Below are 13302 nucleotides of genomic sequence, written 5' to 3'. Positions count from 1 at the left end.
CATTTCCCAACTGAGTCTTTGCCACCATTTTCATTTTCTTTTCTTTCTCCTAAATTTTCCCTGAGTTTTTTTTACTACTACATATGTGACCCTTTTGTCCTCTGACGTGGACATTTCCCTTAGCGTTTTTGATGTCACTACTACATTTGAGATGGGCTAGGAGATTTATGTCTCTGCAGGTTAAGGTAACAGATATTTTGTTTTTGTATTCTGCCCAGTATGTGTTTTGATTCTTCAATTATGTTGGGTTGATGCCATATGAGTTTCATATTTTACTCAATGTCTCCTAATTTTGGCTCATTTCTATAGCAATGCAACATGCTGTGGCATTTTGTATTCTCTTAGACCAAACCTTATTTATTCTCACAGCAACTAAGAAATAGGCAGAATATGCATCATTTTTCTTATTTCACTGAGGAAGAAGTTGGGACACAGAGAGTGTAAAGAACAGTGGCATGTGATGACACAGTCAGAAGGGTTCAGACTAGAAAAAGAATCTCAGCTTTAACCTGGAGGTCATTTCTGACCAACTGAAATCTAGTTAATATTTTTTGTGTACTGGATTCCAAGGCAGCATCTAAACCTTTTGGTTCCATTTTTCTACTTTTTTTTTTTTTGCAACAGTTGGAAGTACATGGGAGGTATTTGCTGAACGTGCTGTGATCAATACACTCCATTGGCAAGGACATTGCCTTTTCTTTGAGAGATTGCCACAGTGGCTTGGCAATGGCTGTCCAGAAGACAGTAAGAGGGATTCTGCGATTATATCTGGTTTCAGCTGGAATGAGTGATGATGGATGAGCAGCACCTGCATTTGAGCAGGGGGAGTTCATCTATTCATAACAGTTCAAATAAGAATTGTGTGTTTAACTTATTGGATTCCTTATCACATTTTTAAAAATAAAAAGTCCTCCTTTCCAGTGCTTTTTACTTAATGGCATTAAAATATATTCAAGTCCTAGAAACATATTGGAGATTTACCTCACTTCAAAATTATAATTTTGTGTTATATGCATTTTGTGCATTATGACATGTTATAAAACGAGTTCTTTGAAGGGCTTTGACTTCATGTGCATGGAGCTTTTCCAGTGTGTGCATATATTAGCTGCTCATTTCAGTACCTACTTAATGAATGAATAAATGAAAGCCCAAGTGATTCTCACATTTTTCAGAGCAACAGTTTCTGTATGTGATGCTTTTGATTAATCAGAAGTCTAAATTTACCCTTGACTGGAGATTGAATGGGTTGGGAAAATCAAATCAAATGAGTTATGTCATTCAATTTCAGCCATTCTAGTGAATGGCTACTGTTGCCTCATAAAGCTTAGGATAACATGAATCCATACTCTGAAGCAATTTCTGTAGCTAAGTGCTTAGACTAAGACATATTTAGTAAAACCAGAATCTAGAGGAGCCTGATAGTTGATACATTGATACATCAAATCTCACTTGACCTCAAATATTAAGGATGAATTACAAAGTCAGTTGTTTAGAGCCACATTTTATTACGTACTTCTGTTAAAGGGGCTAAAAGCCAGCACTTACCCATAACTTCTTATTTTTCTTAGTCTTTCTGCATTTTTTTTTTTAGGAAGGTCATGGCCATAAGTGAAAAGTCTTCATTCTCTTCCATTCCTTGTAGATTGATTGTTCCCGTTATGATCTGATCAGCTCTTTCTTGAAAGGGAACTAATTCATACTGGGCTCTAAATTTAGAGGAAAATAAGATGCCTAACTTAGATTAAGCTTGAGATTTAATCGGTTTTGACTAAAAAGCATTGAATCATCAGTAGACTGAAAATTGAGTCATATTCTATTACTCTTGGGATGCAAGATTTATGATTTAACATTTCTTAGAGAAGAAAAAGAAATAGCAGGGAATTGTGGAAATATTTGTTTCATTGATGTTTGCTTCTTTTAAGCATCAGTAAAACTAGGTTCATAATCTATTATATTTCATTTCATTTCATTCAACCCATACTTGCGGAATTTATAAATACCACAGATGCAGCTCACAACTTCGTGGATGCCTCCTTTCTTCAGCATCTCTCCAAACTAATTGGCCTCTTCTTGAATTATAAAATGCCAACTAGCTAAATAAAACTAAAAGTTTTAAATTAGAAAATCAGAACTCTGTACTATATTTATTTTGGGGGAAACTTTGAACATTGTAGAGACAGATGCTGGAGTTCACACTTAAAAAAGAAACCCCACAAATGAGCTTTTAGAAGCTCAGTGCTAAAATTACATAAGAATAAAAATTAAGGGGAGAAAGATGGCATCTAGGAGGTTATTCTTATACATTTTAGATATTTTAAAATTTTGCATAATGACAACTGAACTTGTCAGTCGTCTTCTGTAGGACGTGTGTAAATTTTGTAAGTGGAAAACTAGTTAGTCTCTAAGTTGGGAAAGAAAAGCACACTTGGCTTCTGAAAAGCCACTTGGCATTCTTGGAGGAATGAAACTGAACGTAAGAAATAGAAGGGGAGTCACCCGATTGGAGCTGTGGTTTAATAACTCCACTGAGAACACATGGACAATTGTTTAAAGTGGCCTCTTTTGAAACTGGAACAGGTGTTTTAGAAAGAAATAGAAGACTAAAATGGACAGCAACACAGCTCCAGAGCAAGAACTTTCAGATTATATTTTACCCATTGCCTCCACCTTTCTTTCCCTTTAGCCCCCAGTTTGAAACCCATGTAATTCCTATGGTTTTTTTTTTAACTTTCTAAATTCTTAAGAGGACTCCTTGAGTTGCTGTATCAAACATGTTTAGAGATTTCAATTCATAGGAAGATAATGAAATTTCTGTCAATAGGGAAATGGGAAGGCTGGGAATGAGAAATGACGGGAGAGGAGGCAAGGGTACGCTGTCCTGGTCCTGGAAGGGAAATGCTTATCAACAACAGAGATAAAGAAGAGATCAGCTCCACAAATAAAGGCTTCTTTTCTCCTTGAAAGACTTCCTTCCTTTATAAGTAGGACAAGTGTGTAGTTTATTATTGGCTCAGAGATAATTTGAAAAGTGGGAGGGATTGCTATGAATAATTATGGGATAAGTCAGATTTTCCTGAGGAGATGGGAATGGATGACTCTAGGTCCCGGTGGCTTTGAGCTCTACCTCTCATGATTAGTATCTTCATCCTCTCTTGCTGATTCCATGGAACATTGGGTGTAAAGATGGTTCCTGACTTAATCCTGCAGCTTAAATGCACAAGTTTTCAACTTTATCATGATCGAAAAGTAATATCCATTCAGCAGAAACTGTGCTTTGACTTTTGATCATTTCCCATGCTATAGATATGTGGTAAAATATTCTTTCATGATGGTATGAAACACCAGTCTCTCTCAGCCAAACTGGCATGAGGGTGGGTATGTATCGGAGACAAAAACCACTGCTATATTACGTGCTGTGCTGCTAAGCTTGATGGCTGCTAGGTTAAATGCATTAAATGCATTGTAAATTTGTAGCATTTTAAAATGTTTGACGGGTTTATCTAGATGTAACTACACAGTAAGTAAAGGAGTATCTGCATTCTCAACTGGACTGGCTTGCAAAGCAGCAGATATCTGCTTCTGCCTCCAGTGCTCCTCCCACAGTTCCCAGCCTAGGATGAGTGGAGAATAGGACTGGCCAGCAGGGTCCCTAAGAGAAACACTAACAATCTCCTCTTTCCTTTGGCTTCTCTGGATTCTTCTGGGTGTTTCATTCTTAGTGTTTTGTGGTAAGCCAGCTTTCCTAGCCCTAGGCTGAGTGCTCTCTAAAAATAATTCTCTACTTGCTGTTGGCTGTATTCTGGATTGGACTTTCCTAACCAGAAGATGAAGGGGAATTGTTTGGGAGTATAGTGCTAAAAAAATTCAAATTCTTCCTGTTAGTGGTTTAGGCCCTAAGGCTGATGTAAACCTGAGCAAAAATAATTCTCCATGTACCAGTTTAAATCATTAGAATCCTCACTGAGATGAGGGCTCAAAACTTCACCAGGTAGTGAATCATTCCACCATGAAGCTTGTCTGTGAGGAGTTAAACACAAAAGGAACCTGCATAATTAGATAAATAAAGGGGAATATTTAATCAGATCTTACCCTTACTCTTCAGATATTGTTAATGACCACCTATACTCATGAGCAATGACAGCTAGATTATGAAAGTATTAAAAACATTTTAGATAAGGTAGGTACATATCAGTAATCCTGGCACTCAGGAAGTGAATGCAAGATTATAAATTTGAGGCTAACTTGGGGGATATAGCATCGAATAATCTTTGTTAAACATTGTTCTTGGAAATTCTGCTACTTTCTTCTTATATTTATTTTAAAGTTAGTATAAAACCTCCCCATAAGTGTCTTCAAAGAAGACACAGAGTATCAATATTTCTTCTATAGGGAGGATGATAATATCCTGCTGAATTGTCTGATGGTCACATGGGCTTATTTCTCTGCAAGCAGTCCCTTAGGGGATCCAACCCACTTTTCTGAGATCTAAAACCATGCAGGTTAAAGTCATCTTCCAGACTGGCCAGGAATCTAGTTATCTGGATACTCTATTGTACTCGGGTAGGGAGAAAAACAGAAGCAAAAGCAATATAGAAACTTTTGGTCACTCATGGACTTGTGGTGTTTGTATGTTTTTCTCTCATTTTAATGAAGGTCTAAAAGTACTCTCTGTCACAGTCTGGTGAGGCAAGTTAACTGTGGTTGTGAAGGCAAATATATGTTTTGAAGTTCCTGTAGCAGATACTAATAAGGTGTGTCACAAAATAGCTATCGCGTTGTATATTTATTTTAGAATAAACATTTCTTATTTCTATGAATAGCAAAATAACAGAAAAGTTTCTGGATAAATGTTCAAAGAGAATTATCTAACTAGAATCATAGGTATATGCTGTTTGTGAGGCTTCGATTTCATGCATAGTGGTAGAAGGAAAATAATAAAACCCTTGGGTGTATCTTTTTCTTCCCAGAGGCTACTTTTTACATTTTATTGTGACTATTTTACATTTGCCAGCTTTCTGTCTTCCATATTTCACAAAGATAATTTTCTCCTAGGAATGGCTGATAGATGTCTTGAAGTGCTTATGAGGCGGGAGGTCGCAAGAGAAGTGGAAAAGTCACTTTGAAAGATGCAACTTTCAGAGTTTCTTCATTACTCTGCCCCTCCCTGCCTAGGTGGTCAGGGTTATTATCGCAAGACTGCATACATACAGTGAGGGAGAAAGTTAAAGAAGCAACAAGTTTTCTAGGAGAAGAGACAAATCACTGTGACTTTCTGCAAGGCATGAATGCATGAGCTGCTATTATGTGTGGGCTACTGAATAAGCTGATTGTGAAGATACTTCCAGAGACAAAATTTGAAAACACAGATGTTTAATGTACAGGTTCAGGTAACATGTTCTATACTATGTGTCATGTTAATTACTTTTCTGCTCCTTGGATCATTCCATGAGTTGGGCTACTACCTATCGTAAGGTCAACGGGACAGATTCTCATTCTGACACACTTAGAAAATTTGCAAAACATACAAGAGCAAGAAATACAAGAGAAAGAGATCAAGTCTATTATTCTCCAGATTAAAGGCTAGTTGTTAATTATAAAAGCCCTAGAGACTTTTTTTTTCATTTCCGTTCTTTCTGAGAACCAGTCAAGGATTTATATTGCAGGCCTTCGGCAAGGGTTTCTCCAAGTAAGGTTCTCTGGGCATGGTTCAGATTTGTTCAGGGACCTTCCTGGAAATGTCTGGAATTCTTTCAAAACTGGATGAATGAGACAATAGATGAAAACATTAGTTTGAAGTATTTAATGTACAAATAGAGACCTAAATAAAAAATATATTAGAGATGTTTGATAATTCCTGTATTTAAGATAGATGGAGCCAAGTCATATAATTTAAATATCTTAAATTATTGATTAGCTGTTTACAGTTTTAGGAATTAGCAATATAATTATGGGATGATATTTAAAAAGTATTCTTTAAGTTTAAATTTCTCAGCTCTTATCCACATGTCATGTGGATATATACTATACATTCATTTAAATACTTTTCCTCTGTTATCTGTATATTTGAAAATAATTTGTTTTGGTGCTGGTCCTGGGGTTTGAACTCAAAACTTGGGTACTGTCCCTGAGCTTTTGTGCTCAAGGACACTTTTGGCTTTTTGGTATTTAATTGGAGATAAAAGAGATCTCATGAATTTTCCTGCCCCAGCTGGCTTCAAACATCATCTTCCAGTCTTAGTCTCCTGAGCAGCTAGGATTGCAGGTGTGAGCTATTTAAAAATAATTTTACAAAGCTTTGTGTTGAACTCTAAGTAACTAGTTGAATCCTCCAGTTTATGCCTGGAATTTCATGTTACAAAAGCTTTAAGCCTCTCCTCCTCCTCCTCCTCCCCCTTTTCCTCCTCCTCTTCCTCCTCCTCTTCCTCCTCCTCCTTTTCATCCTCCTCCTCTTCCTCCTCTTCCTCCTCCTCCTCTTGTTCCTCTTCACCCTCTCCTCCATCTTCTCTTTCTTTTCTTTATTTTTAAAACAAAAATGACAATTGTGACACTGTAGATGATTCTGGTTTTTTTTTTGTTGCATTGTGGATATTATAAAACTCCAATCTTTGGAAAGGAATGGAAATCTTTGGCTTGAAAGACTATTTCTATGAGGTTAGACTAGAATATCAATTCATGATAATGAATGGCCAGGGTTTTTGTTCAGGCACTAACATCAATGAATTCATGTGACTAAAATAAATTATTTCATGTTACTGTGAATAATTTTCCTATATGTAAATTGGAGATAATACTTCTTTATGCCCACCTGGGTGGTTTTATGAATACAAATTGAGCTTCCTTTTGTGTTCCAAGTGCTTTCTGGGTAATAGGCTACATAGGCAAGTTACAATGAGTGAATGAATGTAGAACTTACAAAGACTCAGACACCAAGAGGAGAGGAGAACTCTGTATATGGAAAGAACATGGACTTAGAATTTCTTTTGAGGTGAGGACCACAGATCCATGGGCGTCCAGTCATCTGAAGCTCCAGGTAGTCTGTCCTTGCCTTTCACCAGGGTCATTGCCAGTGTCAGCTAGCAGACACAGATGGTAGCTTTCAGGGATGGAATGACAGGAAGGAATTGAGAAGTTGGGGGTGGAGGGGAAGAAGAAAGCGGATGAAAGCAATACACAAGGGAAGAAAACAGATATTTCTGGTACTTCCATTTCATTTCCTGTGACGAGAAAAGACTAAAGATGGGGAGGAGGCGGAGTAGGGAGAAAGAGGATTACATGGCTTCTCTGAGGGGAGCGGGGAGTGAAGACCCTTTCAGGGAAAGTTCTGACTCAGGGATCTGCTGAGCATTTACTTGTAAGGAACACTGTGGCAAGAGATTATGCTGTGGAGAGCTGATTGCACATTCAGTTTGGATGAGGATGAATCCAAATGCTGTAATCCAAATTCAGAAGCGAGAAACAAATGCTTTTTAGATCAGTAAAGAAGTTAGTTCTAATTTTAATATCCACTTCAGACAGATATGACTAGAATTACGAGACCTTAGTGGGTGACCTTATCATCTGTCATCTAATGCTCCCCATTTTCTTTCCCTACTGCTAGTCACCTGTAGTTATGACAGACATAGCTATAAAAGTTATGTTACACACACACTCACACTCATATGCATATACTCATTCGCATATGTTATTGATTTATTCATTACCTACAGAATAAAGCCCAAAGAACAAATTCTTTTCTAAAAATTTTATTTTTTTTATCGTCATGGTAATGTATAGAGGGGTTAGTAGGTGCATTACTTCTCACATATAGATACCCCTTTTCATGTTTTTTCCCCCTTTCCCTCCCCTACCTCCTCCCAATCATCTTGAAATGATGTGGTTGTTTTCACAGTGATGAGGAGGACAGCTTGTCTACTGATGGGAACCTTTTCAAAGTTGATGCCAGGAGGTTTCATCCTGGCTCTTCTAAAATTACCATTACACCCACTGGCTAACATTAGTCCATTTCCAAACTCTCTTTAATTACAATGTAAACATTTTCTTTCCTGTTTGTTGGAATTTCTGTCTATTGATTGTCAATACCATGCTTCTTAAGTCTTCAGACTTTTGCTTTGAAAGTTTCCTATGAGTTTGTGCATGAACAAGACTATACAAACACACACACACACACACACACACACACACACACACACTCACAATTATAAGCAAGAATTCAAAGAAGCAATGTATTTTATCCTCAGAGGAGACAAGAAACATTTTTCCCCAACAAGCCAAATAAGTCTACAGAGATGTAGCTTGCCTAGAAACATCTATACTTAGGGTGGAGAAAGATGGGATTTTTCTAAAGAATGCTAAAGTCCCATAACCTCAAAAGTTGATTTAATTCTCGATTTGTTGGTATATAGAAGTGATTGCAAGTTTAAAATGGCAGTTGTTAACTAGAAGGTAAAAAGGAAAACCAATCTAGGCCAAGCAATCCCTAAAACGTGAAGTAAAAAAGCAAGATAAAGAGAACTCATGGTGTGAAGAGACTAGGGTGCCAGCTGCACAGCTCTGCCTCTTTTGGTTGTCAGGAAACTCAGCACCCAACCTGTTCTACTTTTGCCTGGTGTCCTCAGACCTCAGGCAAAGCAAATTCCCAGTTTTCACCAGGGAGGGTGGAGGAATCTAGTTATTGTCTCACCGCTCCCTAGAAGCCCATGCACAGGTACTTGGGTGTTCAGAATGTGTGAAGATTTCTAAGGCAATAACGAAAAGGCACTATCACAGTTAAAAAAACTGGATGAAACTTTACCATATACTTCTCCAAAGAAGATTTTGGGTGTTGCCAATAAGCACATGGAAATATGTTTATTACCAGTAGTCACTAGAGAAAAGCAAACCATAATCTGGTGAGAAAGCATGTCATTCATATAGAAGGACACAAATAAATAAAGTGCACATATAAACATATATATATATATACATATATGGGCAGATAGATGATAGATTGAAAGACTCAAATAAGGAAGTGGAGAAATTAAATTAGAATCCTTGAAAATTATAGGAAAGCTCATATCTTACACAGCTAAATATAAATTGGTTACCAAACTCACCAGTTCTATTTTTTAGATACTGAATTAGTCAAAAGAAATGAAAGCAAGTACTAAACAAACACAGGAGCATATGGCAAATCCTCAAAAGACTAACCATAGAGCTCCCCTATGACCCAGCAATCCCACTGCTTGGCATTTACCCAAATGTCCAGAAACAAGGACATACTAAAGCCACTAGCATTATTTACCATTATTTAGCCATTGCAGCCACTAGCATTATTCACTATTATTTAGACATTGCCACATTATTTACCATAGCTAATATATGGAACCAACCAAAAATGCCCCTCAGTGGATGATTGGATCAAGAAGATGTGGTATTTAAACACAATGAAATTCTATGCTGCCATCAGAAAGAATGACATCGCCCCATTTGGAAGGAAATGGAACAACTGGAAAAAAATCATTAAATGAAGTAAGCCAGACCTAAAGGATCATAGGCTCAATGTTTTCCCTCATTTGTAATAATTAGTAGACATCTAGGACTCTCCTAGCAGAGGATTACAATAGCTCAAAACCTAGGTACATAAGGTCATATAGGATGAGACTAAATGAAATGATCTCTAGGGTATGGAAAGAAAAGCTTTATCTAGTGTGATTGTTGTTCTTAATGTACTATGTTATTTCTCTTCTAATTTTAATCAATCTCTCCTTCATAAGAGTAACAGCAGCAGCCCACTCTCTCTTTGGCACACGGCACAGAAGCAAATTCGTCTATTGAACAAAGTCAGCCACAAGAGAGAGGAGGTGAATGAGCGATTGGGGCAGGATAGTCCTTCACAGTCTTCCACTGCCATCCCTTCATCAGGTATCTGTCATAGCTACTCTGGGAGCTTAGCGTATAGCAGCAAGGAAAGCAGGCCAAATTCTTCTCTACATGGATTTCTGTCCTAGTGAAGAACTTACATATTAAACAAGAGACACTTTTATAACATGGTCAAAGGTGTCAGGGGCTAGAAACAATGACCAACCCAGGGAGGCATACTGAGAAAGACAGTAATTTTTTACAGGGTGGTCAGAATGAGTTTCACTGAGCAGATGGCAGTTGAGATTTTGAAAGAGGAAAACAAGAGTTAACTATGGGAATATTTGGGGGAAAGTGTTCCAAAGAGAATGAAGACATTTAGCAACTTCTAAGGACGGCAAGGAGGGCTGTGATGGAGCGAGTGAGTAAATATAGGTTGGCTGATCAGAAAAATAGCGAGCAGCAAAACCTATGAAGTTCTACTGATTGCTGTGGGATTCCTCTTCTCTTGCTATGTATAACATGACGTTTCCTTGTAGTGGTTTCAGTAGGGAATAGAAGACCTGACTTGTGTTTTTAGACTAATTGGTTTTGTTATTGACTTTGGAAGACAGTAAAGAAAGGCAAAAAAGCAGAAGCCAGATCAGTTGAGGTCTCTGGCAGCTATTTTCATGAGAGATGGGTGTGAGTGTGACCAGGAAGGCAGAAGTATGCGGAGGAGAGTCTGTACACATGTTGAAAATAGAATTGTGTGTGTGTGTGTGTGTGTGTCTGTGTGTGTGTGTGTGTGTATGTGTATGTGTGATGTACTTCAGTCTTGTTTACCCCTGGGCATTTTTTCTATTTACTATTCCTTCTCTCTCTGATTGCAACCAGATAGCCCACCTTTTGCATTCATGTACTGTTTTTTTTTTATATCATCACCATCATTATAACCATTTTCTTCCTCCTTCTTCCCTTTCTCTTTTTTCTCCCTCTCTTTCTCTTTCTCTTTTTAAAGTTGGGTTCCACAGATGAGGAAGGCATACAGCATTTTGATTTTTGAGCTTGGCTTATCATGTTCATTCTGATGACACAATTGCTTTTTCCTTATGACTGAGTAATATTCCATGGTATTTATATTACTAGCTATTCAGTTCATAAAGGATTAACATCCAGAATATGCAGAGAGCTAAAAAATAAAAACAGCAAAAAATAGAATCTAACTAACAAATAGGCTCATGACTTGGACAGACAATTCTTAGAAGAAATACAATCAATAAGTACATGAAGAAGTGTAGCTGTAAAGGAGCTGCAAATCAAAACAAATACCAATAATATCAAATCTCTTAGGTGTCTGATTTCCTCTTAACATTATGTCTCTAAGTGCTGAGACACTGAGATTTGTGCTGGAAATACAATGGCCCTATAGTTGTAAACAGTATCTATGAGCAAGTAAGGGATGCTGATTTGGACAAAAGGAACAAGTTGAACTCAATGTGTTTAACAGACAGGTTTTAAACTCATCCCAGAAGGAATCCTAGTGCTGGAATGACTTTTTAGAACTGTTTCAGATGGATGTAAGAGCCAAGGCAAGATGTCTAGCTTTATATCCTATATTAGGCCATTATTGATTTTGGACTTCCATTGGAGAAGGCAGGTCCATTTGGCAGCTGAAAGGGATTATAAGCTTGCACAATAAGACCCTGAAGGGGTATTGTGCTTGTTGAATATCAAACCATCACAACCAACTGCATCAGTTTTAATAAACTCTTTCTTTTAGGTAGAAGAGCATGCTTGGATATTATACTTTTCTCCCAAAGAATATTGGACAGCAAGGCAACTCACATGGAGGGAGATCTTGCTATGCTTGTCAGAGAATAGTGTATAGAGGGAAAAAAATAAGATTTAAAAGAATCAGATTACCACTGTCTGAGGGCAGATTCCCCTAATAGATACACTTCTGCACACTCAGTCATGAGTATTTATTCTCTTACGCCATTGGGACAACATCTGACTCAGGGACCTGAGAGATTTAGGGTAGTTGCCTATATTACACTAGGCATTAGCTTACCCTTGAACACTAGTATGCTAACGTAAGACTGATTTTCCTTGGGACTTTCAGCCTTCTCACTTGGAGGTGACATATACCTTCTCATGTTCCCCTATGATTAGTAGGATTTCATAGCTGTGAGAAAACAAGTCCTATTTGGGAATATTCTGAAGTTATTTGTGAGCTGTGGAATAGAAGGAGACAAAGGACAAGTGAGTTAAACTTTGAGGAAATTATAACAACTATTCAAACCCAGATCTGCCCAATTTCAAACTAGCATTCTTCACTTCACAAAACAGAGGCAAGTTAAATGGAGGGTTAAGTACCCATAGAGCTTCTGACATCTGCTACTTAATTTTCTGCCACTTAATAATCCTGCATGTATTTAGGTGCACATACTGGTCTCCCATAGCTCTATGAGAGATTGGGTTGTGGACAGTCCAAAGCGTTTCCATTGAGTCATGGGTGGAGTGGAGGCAACTGTCATTAGAGTTAAAGATTGGTCGTGCAATAGGCAGAGTCATTGTGTGTTCTAAGGTACAAATACATCGTTTACTATATCTTTCAGTGATGCCTTGAAGCTTCCAGATGCAAGCTGCTTTTCTTATCAGTGAACACACAGCACTTGCTCCATGTAACACCTCTTGCCATTTTCCTTTTCAGCTTGGATCACCATTTCATTGCAGCATCCATTTCATGGACACTCACTCTTTGTTACCTGGCTAAGCTCCTACTAAGCTGCATCTGGAAATATTCTCTGGCTTTTCCCTCTTCCTGTTTCTTTCCTCCTAATTTTAGTCATCTGACATACTGTTTACTTTTGCTCAGTCAAGTTGGGAATTAGTAGAAAGAAGCTTGTAATTTCTTTGAGGAATATTGCTCTTCAAATGTGCCAATATATGAAGAATAGGTGGGAAACAAAGCAAATGTTGGTGTCATGAGCTGGAAAAAAATAACATTTATTGGGATTCTTGTTGGGGGAAGTTGGATGGGAAGAAATTGAGAAGCTCAGCTCCTAGTAGCCTGGATAGCAGCTAAGCAATCAAACTTTACTTAGATATGCAAAGACAATTTCAAGGCAACTTGGAAAACATATTGAAAGATGTATGCAGTAGGTGTTAGGGGGTTGCATAAAAAGGCTTTGACCCAGTTTCAGAGGCCAGGAAACTCCACTGTTTTGAACAATTGGACAAGTGGGAATCACTCTCAATATTTGCAAACAGTCAACAATAAAGCCACCGCTGCTAATTAAAACATCAGATGTTTCTTGTATTTGCTTGCCTGGAATCATAATTAACACACTAGAAAAGTATTAGTTATCTTAGGCTGACTAAAAGCTTTGATCTAAACTTGCATCTTTGATGAAGAAAACTTGGCAAATGAATTAATCTACTTAAGTAATATTTGATAGATTAAAATCTAATAAAAAAAGA

This window comes from Megascapheus bottae, chromosome 10 (assembly GCF_031878675.1).
Source record: "Megascapheus bottae isolate mThoBot1 chromosome 10, mThoBot2.hap1, whole genome shotgun sequence".
Lineage (NCBI taxonomy): Eukaryota > Metazoa > Chordata > Mammalia > Rodentia > Geomyidae > Megascapheus > Megascapheus bottae.
Note: the sequence above shows the minus strand (reverse complement) of the source record.